We start from the raw sequence: 11138 nt of genomic DNA, 5'->3' as shown, positions 1-11138 counted from the left end.
TACAGAAAGTCAGGAGTGGATCATTGGGAATAGCCCCAGGTTTTTGATGTACTAGGATCTAAGTCATACAAGCTTTCCATAGTCTGCAATCACTCCATTTATTCCCCCCAAAAAAGGCATTTTCATTTTTGCAGAGATTTCTAGTTTTTTTTTTCTTCCTAGCTTCCTGGCTGATCTGCTAGGGTGGAAAGGTCCCAGTGTCCCATGAATTGGCAGGGAGGTCAATAGAGTTGGGCCATTTGGAATGACATTACCATGGCTACTAAGGAAAGTTCACATTTTTTGAAAGCTCACTTTACTACCTATCATTTTACATATACTAATGCATTGTAAATTATCAGGTGTGATTCGATGTTTACAACATCCTGTGAGGTCACACCAGTATTAGCCCCATTTTACAGATGAGAAAACTGAAGTACAGAAAGGTTAAGTTGCTTGCCTGAGGCCGTGAAGCTACTCAGTGACCAAGACAGGATTCAAATGCAAGCACTCTGGTCCCCCAGACCCCCAACCACCCTTCTGTACTGCCAGTCTTCTCCAGGCTGTGTAGGATGCAGGAGGGAGAGGGGCACCCAAGCTGGTGAGACCTTTCCTGAGCTGCCACCCAGGCTGCTGGATTCAAATGACCCGACCTGGCATACGGGTGCTCAGCCGCTCTGTCATGTCTGATTCTTTGTGACCTGAAAGACTGTAGCCCGCCAGGCTCTTCTGTCCATGGGATTTCCCAGGCAAGAATACTGGAGTGGGTTGCCATTTCCTTCTCCAGGGACTTTGTCTTTAAAGCACCCTAAATACTGATTATGAGAATTAAAATGCCTGCTATAGATCAATCACAGTACAATCTTTAGAACACATCACAAGCTGTGTTTCATTAGAGGCTGACAGTGGTTCTGTGATGGAGGTATATCAGCTCCATTTACAGGAGGAGAGTGTGAGGCTCAGCAAAGCTAAGTGGCCACTCAAGTGCCCCAAACAAGTGGACAGAGAGCTGGGACTTGCTCCTGGGGCACCTCTCTGTGAACTCAGAGTTTCTTCCCGTGTGGACACGGGCCTCCCAATCTCAGGAGGTTATCCAGTGAAAACGACACTGGAATGGCTTCTTCTTGATCTCCGTTCCCTGCTGCCCTCAGACAACACCCAGCTAGGCTGCTTCTCCCCCTTGCATCCCCTGCTCAGCCGGCCAGGCAGGTCTGACAATGGAGATACCTGCCTCCATGTCTAGGGTGACCTTTTGCCACATCCACTCCCAATCTGTGCCCACTCCCTTTCCTCCAAACATCCCCTTTTCCCTTTGCCTAGAAATGTTTGAAGTCTGCCTCTGAGTCACTAACTAATCTCAGCTGGTAGCCAGTGTCTCCTCCCCTACTTCATGGGCCATCATTCCCCACATCCCTTCAGAGTCCTTTGGTCTGTGGAATTTCAGGGACACTAGAGCCTGAAGTGCTGGCCAAGGTCAGACCTGCACTTTGCCACCTTTTCCAGGGTCCATCCAAAATCCCCTTAGAGCCAGCACTGTGGGGAGAGAAGTATGAAGGTCATATTTCTAGTCTTCCTCTCTCAGAGTAGATGTTGATTAAGGCCTGCCGTTTGGTCATTCAAATAATTAAGAAAGCTCACTCCAGGAAAAAAAACTCTCTTTACTGGAGAGTAAAAAGAGACTCTCTTTACTGGAGTCTCTGAGACCCCCAGCAAATCACTCCTCCTAGTAAACCCAATCACCCTCTCTTACTCACACTGAGACCTGGACTACTGGAGGCAAGTCAGCAGAGTTGGGCCATCCTGAACAAATTTATTATGACCGATAAGGACAGTTCACATTTTGTGTGTGTGTGTGAAAGAGAAAGTTTTACATACATTTTACTATGTAATAGAAAAATAAATCCAGTGCATCAAATTTTTGCAAATTACTGCTTGAAATAAAACCAAAGAAACAGTAAGTTAAAAAATGGGAGGGGGAGAGTTGCTTGTTATAACATAGAAAGTAAATAATAATACAGATGGAACCCAGGTATAACATTAAAAATTGCTCATACAGATGGAGGGGTTGGGGGAGGGGAGATCCAAGAGGGAGGGGATATATGTATACATATAGCTTATTCACTTTGTTGTACAGCAGAAACTAGCACAATATTGTAAAACAACTATACCCCATAGGTTTTTAAAAATTGCTTATATGGTGTATGAATATTAATAACTAAAATTTGGGAAACACAACTGCCCGCCACTGAATCCTCACAAAATTCTGTGAAGGACAGCTCACATTTTTTTTTTTTTTTTGAGAGCTCATTTTGTTAGTTAAGATTCACTGAGCTCTCACTAGTGGAAGATATCATTTTAAGTTTAATATATGTATAAATCATTTGATAGTCACAATCTTATAAAGTAGGCACCATTAGCATTCCCATTCTACAGATAAGGAAACTGAGGCATACAAAGGTTAAGTTCTTGCCTGCGGCATGAATCTAGTTTGAATAAGAGAAGCCAAGAGCTACGATCAATCCCTGCTCCACCCCCGACTCCCCAAGCAGGTGGGCATGTCTATCTACTCATTTCTTTTGAGTATCAGCTAATTCAGGGCATGTAGAGAAAATAAGGTATAGGCTCTGGTTTCTGTAAGTTTGGACTTCCCAGGTGGTTCAGTGGTAGAGAATCTCCTGCCAATGTGGGAGACTCGGGTTCCATCCCTGGGTTGGGGAGACGCCCTGGAAGAGAAAATGGCAACCCACTTCAGTATTCTTGCCTGGAAAATCCCATGGACACAGGAGCCTGGCGGACTACAGTCCATCTGGTCACAAAGAGTCGGACATGACTGAGTGACTCTGTAATTTCAATGTCTGACTTCCTGATAGTGAAGACAGACATGTGAGTTACAGCACAAGGAAACAAGTGCTGGGAGCTGGCAGGTGGGAAGCGTGAGGGAACAGAAGGGGGAATTCACTGAGACAGAGGGGTGCTGCACAGGGGAGGTCCCATGTGCCCAAGTTCAGAGCCATAAACAAGGACATTCCTACTGGGACACTGCACTGGACCCACAGCCCTGCTGGACCTCCTGTGAGTGGGGAAGGTGGCATGCACCTATCAAACAGCTGAATGACCCCCAAGATTCCCAGCCACTGGCCAAATACTCAGGTGCCCCTTTCTGTAGAGATTCATGGGCAGGTGATGGGAAGAATTACCAGGGGTGTTTCGTGACAACATGAACCCCCTCTCTGGGCCCTCTGAAAATGCATGCTATGGTTTTCTGATATTTTCCGTTATGTCATGAAATTTATGACTCTGATCTCACAGAGCAGCCAGAAGGTTCGGAGGCAACCGGTGAGAGCCTTCTGACTCCTCTGAGAAATGATTCAATTGTGTCTCTTAAAGTGATTTAATCCTAAATATTAGGCTGGAACGAATAAGAAATGCAAATCTGTCTACTCTGTTTAAGGATTTTGCACTCGTTGATAGTTTCAAAACAATCATGCAGAGAAACAACATATTTTAACAAATAAATCTTGTTGGAAAGTGTAGATGCTTTGACAAATCAGAAAGTCCACCAAGTCACACATTTCCTTGTCATCTCTTGCTTCCAGCTGGCAAGCAGTTAAGATAATATTCCAAGAAGGTTTAACATTCATGATTACACTGTTTGATTATTGCGTTTTCTGTGTGTGTGTGCTTAGTCATGTCTTTGTGACATATGGACTATCGCCTACAGGCTCCTCTGTCCATTAAAGTTTTCAGGCAAAAATACTGGAGTGGTTTGTCATTTCCTCCTTCAGGGGATCTTCCTGGCCCAGGAATCGAACTCTTGTCTCCTGTGTCTCCTGCATTTGCAGGCGGATTCTATTGCACTTTCAAGATAATGGTTTTTCAAAATTGTATCTTGCAGCTAAAAATTAAATAGCGACTTCTGGGTATGCACAGCATTCTTTAATAAAATGAGACCCAATGCAATATTCTCAGAGGCTGAGCAGTAATATAGAAGAGATTTATCATAGTCCAGATGAGTGAGATCACTGATCCTATAGAATTCTTATTTTCTCAGCTGAACTCCAGGGAATGCTGGGAATGGCCCCACAAGCCCCGTTCACATCTTCCAGCATCCTACATGGGCTTTTCTCTCCCACATGGTTACTAGAAGAACTCTTGCAGTCTTTTGGCTGTGAGCTGGGAAAAAACTGCCTCCTTAGAGAAAGTTGTGGACGGAGCTGTTTATTTGTGTCCACTGTAAAAACGTACCTCTGAATTTTAGAGCATGAAATACTATGTTTGACACTATAATGGTGAATACATGCCACTCTCCTTTTTTCAAAACCTATAGAATGCACAACACCAAGAGTGAACTGTAATGTAAACCATGGACTTTGTGTGATAAGGACATGGAATGTGGGTTCATCAATTAGAACAATGTATCACTATGATGGGGGAGGTTGATAATGGGGGAAGTTATGCAGGTGTGGAGACACTGGGTATAAAAAAACTGCATATGTGTTCTGCCTAATTTTCCTGTGAACCTAAAACTGGGCTTAAAAAGACCCTTTGGGCAACTCAGCACAGTATAAAGCCTTTCCCCCTAATGCTGGCAACCCTGACCCTGCCAGCACCCCATATTCTCAGACTGCTCTTTCCTGATCCACTACATTTTGTGCCAGATCCGAACACTTGACTTTATTTCTTGCTTGTCCCTCAGGAGCTGGATGTCCAATCAATGTTTGTGGTGGAGAGTCCAGTGAGTGCCAGACCCTGGCTTACACTTGGGTTCAAGCTTGGCTCAGACCCCGTCTTCAGGATCTACACTGAAGAAGCCCCAGGTGAGTTTGCATACAATAGTAGATCTGATGTGCTTTTCCATATTGAATACTGATTTCATTTAAAAAATTATTTACTATACCTAAAATAAGCCAAGAGGATAAGGGGAATAAGATCAGGAAGATGGCAGATTGTAATTACTTTTAAAAATATATAGTTTTATATCCTTTCTCATTCTTGTTAAAATTATCCAGCATCTTTACCATATCTTTACAACAAAAAATTGTTTTTATACTTTAAAATTAAAAAAAAAATCATTTACAAATGTCCTGAGTGGTAGGTCCATCCTGTGTTCATTTATCAGAACAAAAAGAACAGACGCACCTGAGAATGAAATCCATGAGCGCTGGCAGCGTCTTCCTCCCTGGACTCATCTGCTTCTTGCAGCTAGGCTAGGCTAGGTTGAGTGGGTAACAGACAACTACAAACATCTCTGGCTTAACACAATGAAAGCTAGTCTTCATCCACACAAAGTCCAATGCGAATATCACTGGCTGGGCGACTCTGTGTCATAGGCTCAAGGGTCCAGCTCCTGACATCGTGTGCAGCTCTGACATCCCAGAATCCTTTGCTCCAGGCACAGAATTAGCAAAGCCAGGGACCGTGGAAGAGCCTGTGAGGCACTTTAGGGGCCAGGCCTTCAAATGGCATCACACCTGTGCACCGGCTACATGCAGGAAGGGAGCCACTCCCACTGGGGATGATTTTGAAGCTAAAAGGTCATTTTCATTTTTCCTAGAATTTTTACTCCCCATTTAACTAGGCTTTTTTCCTTCTGTATCTATAGTCAGTCATTAAGCCAGAGACCCTTTGACACAAATGTTCTGAGTAGCGCACTTCCTGGCCCAAGTCTCAGGAAAGACCTCTGTGTTAGGACAAGGGGTTCACAGGGGACAGCCTTTTTACTTTTTTCAAGAAAGGGGTAAAATAATACAAAAAATACAGCTATATATGCAGCAAGAATTCTATAAGGAAACTATTAAAAAGACAAACCCATCCTATTTTCCTGGGACCCATAAATCAGCCCAGAGTATGTGGCATATCCTGCATTGTAGGTCAATCTTAAATTTTAAAAACATCATTCTCTTCCTAATTGGAAGAAAATATATGGCTCCATTTAAAACACTTGATAGTTTTCTAATCATTATCTGCAAATATTTGTTACTGAAAATCTGTTGTGCTAAGTTGTCCTAGAAACAGTTATAGGAGACAGTTGTAGAGACAGTGTCCTCCACATCCTCCAGATGGCCAATACTATACTATCTTGCTTTTTTCCAAAAACCAAGTTTTTTGGAGGCAATAGGAAACCATGGAAGGGAATCTTACCCTATAGAAGTCATGATTCTGGAATATATTTAATTATTGATTCTTAATTAAAAACATATATCATATATGCTCAAATATAAGGTGAGGATTTTTTTTCCTATAAAATTATCCCTTGGTGAGAATTCCCTGGCTGTCCAGTGTTTAGGATTCTGAGCTTTCACTGCCATGGCCCTGGTTCAACCCCAAGTTAGGGAACTAAGCTCTCATGAGCTGCAAGCCATGGCAAAAAAAAATGATTATCCCTTGGTAAAGAGAAAGTAGCCCATATTTATGACCTCAGAAAGACTCTCATGAGGCTGCTCTCTTAGTTACTTTCATGTAAATAGCAAAGTACTGCTTGGGAAAGAGTCACCCATGTTAAAGTGGGTCCAGCCCAACAAACTAAGGCACTGGATACCCTTGGCCAAGGTATCTGTAATGTGAAGATGAACACAAAGGGCTGAAGCCAGTTAACTTCCAGTGTTTCAACTAGCCTTGGTTAGTTTTACATAGAAGCATCAGTTTGTATTAGTTTGGTTTCACTGAACATCCAAGTCATTTAGCTCTTCTTGTTCTGATTCCATAAGCCTTCCTCCAACCCCAAGCAACCTTCTGATAATAATGCAGTGTCTGCCTTCAGGAAAAGACTGTACTGATCATGTAGGCTTTTGAGCATTTTGGTCCCTAGGACAGTCAATTCTTGTTGCCAATTAGTACTCTGGCATATTGCTTTTATTCTTTAACCTCACTGCTTGGCTCTGTGTGTGTGTGTGTGTGCTCAGTCATGTCCAACTCTTTGCCAACCCTATGGACTGGAACCCATCAGGCTCCTCAGTCCATGTAATTTTTCAGGCAAGAATATTGGAGCTGGTTGCCATTTCCTATTCCAGGGGATCTTCCCGACCCAGGGACTGAACTTGTGTCTCCTGCATTGGCAGGCGGATTCTTTACCACTGCACCACCTGGGAAGCCCCACTGCTTGGCTAATGTGTCTTTATCTAAAAAATAAGTCTGCTTTAGGTGGATTGTTCTCAATGTGCAAGGCTGAATCTAGACTAGCCCATGGATAACCCATAAAGGTAGTGGTGGCCCCAGTCAAGGCTTCTCTGAAGATGGACTGCTGATCTTGTTCTTCAAGAAAATTTTTTGACTTGTTGGGTGAGTGCAGGAGGGCTACTTTCTTAGATGACAGTTTCTGTTTCAAGTTGTAAGCTATCAGTCCCCACCTCTACACAGCTCTAGGTTGCTTCTCTTTAGTGTACCAGGAATGAATTCTCCATGTAATACCCCAAATTTCTATGTTACTGGCAATTTTGGAGGCAAGAGACTTTTCTTATTAGCAATTCCTGAAAAAGAAATCACAGTATTTTACAGCTCAGTTTAAGAGCTGAGCTGGTGTAAGCTATGTCCTCCAGATACAAAGACAAAGACTGGCAGATAAGGTTGACAACCAATACTTTCTTTTTTGGTGTGAAGCCTCCTCCCCATTTTTAGGGCATGTGCTTCTTGGCAGGCTCTCATGTACACATGCGTGTATACATGTGTATAATTCTGAAATAAAGCTTTGATGGGTTCTTGAGTCTGTCATTTTTTTATTTGACAACTCTACTTACACATGTTAAGTTAGCTTTCTATAACCAAGGGAGGCCAGTTTAGGACACAGGTTTTGAATAAAAACTGAAAATATCAGGAGCCGCTGCTTTCATAGGAACTTGGAAAATGAGAAAGTTTCTCAGACAGTTTTGTGGGATAGGAAAGCAGATGTCCAGTCATATGTAACAGAACAAACTAAGTAGATAATTCTGAAGGAACTGCTTCTAACTCCCTGGAATATGATCACATGGCATCCTGTCCTCTTGTAACTTTTTGTTTTGGTTGCAATTCATCAATTATGGAATTACTGGGTTAATGTCTGTATTCTTTCAGGTTCTAAGAAAGCAGGGACTGTGTATGACTCTTTTTCCCTCTGAAAACTCAACACCTAATACAGCGTCTTACACTATAAAGATGGAAGATGGTTACTAAATATTAGGTGACTGGATAATACACCATCCAGGGGACTATGTCTTTCATTTTTGAAACACTAGTGCCTAGAAGAGTGCCTGGCATAGCAGGGATTCAAGCATCAGCTGTGGAAGGAAGGAAGGAAGGAAGAAAGCAATTATGAGAGGGAGAGGTCACCTCCATCCTATGAATTCCTGTGTAGCTGGACTTGAGGTTTCCTGATTAATATCATCAAAGGGAAAATCTCCTTCTGTTAACAAAAGATATGAAAAATAAACAGAATGCCATCTAATTTAATTTGAGCTGCAAAGCAAGTGACTAACGAGGCATCTCTGTGTTTGGGTAGGAGGAGGATTCTCTAAGTGCTATCTGGAAATGGCTTTAGTTACTTTGGTGACTGTTATAGTCTTGTGAGAATAATCTCCTCTTAATAAGGACAATTACTTAGATTTATTACTCCTCTGTGGTCTTGTTAAAGATCTAAGAAGAATCCTATTTAAATGAAAGGAACAATAGGAGCTTTTTAAAGGGAACAAGATTTAATTAAAATCCAAGCACTGGACTGGTACGTCTGTGCCTGGGTGGCAAAATTGGGTTAAGAAAAAAAAGAAAAAGCAGAGTAAATAATGGCAGTTACTTCACCTACTTTTGGGGAAGCAGGTCCGTTTTGAATGAAAAGGCCTCAAAAGGGTATATGTATTCAGATTACACAAAACATGCCTTCTTTGAAGGTGGCCTTTGGAATCAAGTCCTCCCACTTTGTTTAATGAAATATCCTTCAGAATGAAGATAATGAGCTCCATTACCTGCTGGGATGCCTGATCCAGAGGCAGAGCTGGCCTGACTGATGGGGATCACTCTGATAATAGGCAGTGGTATTTAAAAAGTACTTTATAATGTTCCCAGTGAGGACCCAGAGTGCTCTCAAAGAAATACATTGTGCCAGGGTCCCACCCCAATAAGCAGAAAGGCTCAGGGAGGAACTCAGTGTTCTTCCTGCTTGAGTAAAAACAGCAAGATTTGTTTGGAAAACTCCAAAACTCTGACCCTGGGGATATGTCATAAAAATAACTGATATTCTAGAAACTAACCAAAATAATAGAATGAAAGAAAATAAGTGTGGTAACCCATCAGATGAGAGCCTAATAGGCTGCTGGGTATGCCGGGGCCTTAGCCTGACGGCTTCGGCTTCTCGGCTGTCTGATGCAGCTGTCACCATGTTGGACTGGTGCATAGAAATACAGCTGCCTGCTGTCTGTAGCATTATTCTGCCCTAAATAAATAACCAACGGCAGTCATTTAGATGCATTTTGGGTGACGATGGCACATGGGAACTCAAGTCATGTAACATGAGCCAGAAGTATTTCCACATTAAATTATATTATTGAAAACAATGAAGGTGTAAACAAGGGGTGGGCTGGGGGTGGGGAGGCTCTTTCTTGTCTTATGGGGTATGTTCTGATTTTATGTCACCCTTGTGGTCAACAAATGTCATACCAAGAACAGATGAGCACTAAATGAATCTCTTCTTGTGATGATTATAACAAGACTGTAAAATGGAAAACAGTAAATATAACTCATCCTTATTAAGACTCTCTGGTATTTGTTTCCAGCTAGAGCTCCTAACAAGAGAGTAAACAATACTTAGTCTCTTGTGATTGCTAATTAAAATGCAATAAATTATGGAATCAATTTAAATTCTGGATCAGCTCTACAGTGGGTTCAACAAACCTCCTAAATTTCATCTTCCCCTTGGGGGTCTCTTTTCCAGAACCTGGGATAAGGGTGCAGTGTGTGTATGCCTGATCTCTCTCTTTTGTTTGCTATTTAATTGCTGGTGGCCCCTTTTAAGGAAAGAAAGCCAACAGCAGGATGAATTCCATCATCCTGGCATATGTCTTCCCTGCCTCTGAGGCACCTCTTTGCTTTTGGCTTGTTGTTTAAACCAGGATAAGACTTGGGATTGCTGCCCAAAGTAGTTCAGTGGCCTTGGCAAGATCCTAGGAGCAACCAAATAGCTGGGTTTCCCCCAGTCCCGTCTGGGCCCAGCAAGAACAGTAGGGTTTTAGTGGTCCGCTTATATGCCTAACATAGGAAGGCCAAGTGTTTGTCAGCAAGGCCGAAAGGAGAGGATACTAGTGCCTCTTAAGAGAGGAATATATAGATATGATATAGGTATAGACAGGTAGATATAGTTTACAGTGTAGAGTGATATAGATGTGGTATCCTAAGCCAGAAATAGTTCTGCATTGACTTTATATATAGAGAGAGACTTATATGTATATAGATGTATATATAGTTCTATATCTATATATATAGCTAAAAGATATAGTATATATGATGTTTACATATCTGTACTATGTGTATCTATATCTGTAATATAGATATATATTTTAAATTATATTAAAATTGCATAGTTGTATAATCATAAATTATAAAATTATATAATTAATAATTACACATTTTCACTTTCATGCACTGGAGAAGGAAATGACAACCCATTCCAGTGTTCTTGCCTGGAGAATCCCAGGGATGGGGCAGCCTGATGGGCTGCCATCTATGGGGTCGCACAGAGTCGGACACGACTGAAGTGACTTAGCAGCAGTAGCAGCAGCAGGGCAGTCTTGCTAGGCTGAGACTAAGACACAGTTCCAGGTAATATTACAGTTTATGTCAGAGCAGATAAACAACATAAGTATGCTTTTTTTCTGGTTTAGAAGATGTCGACTTCTTTTCTTCATCCTTCGGATAAACAGTATCAGCAGTTTCATCGCTTTCTACCTGAGAAGCAAGCTTGACATAATAGGAGATATGCCGCTTTCCAGGCTGTTACTTAACTGTAACTTAGGAGAATTATCTTCTGTCTTGCTTGAATGTGTGAAGTGTTCCCATCCAACCAGTACTTAATAAAGTTGTATTGGTTATTTTCAAAGCAAAGGACATTTTCATCTTCTCGATATGGTCCCTTTCAAAGTCATCATAATGTAGCGGAATAAACATAGATCTCAGAGTAAGTCAGAGTGCATGTGTGTGTA

Source organism: Oryx dammah, unplaced genomic scaffold (genome assembly GCF_014754425.2).
Source record: "Oryx dammah isolate SB20612 unplaced genomic scaffold, SCBI_Odam_1.1 HiC_scaffold_28, whole genome shotgun sequence".
In the NCBI taxonomy this organism is placed as follows: domain Eukaryota; kingdom Metazoa; phylum Chordata; class Mammalia; order Artiodactyla; family Bovidae; genus Oryx; species Oryx dammah.
This window is presented reverse-complemented; position numbering follows the sequence as displayed.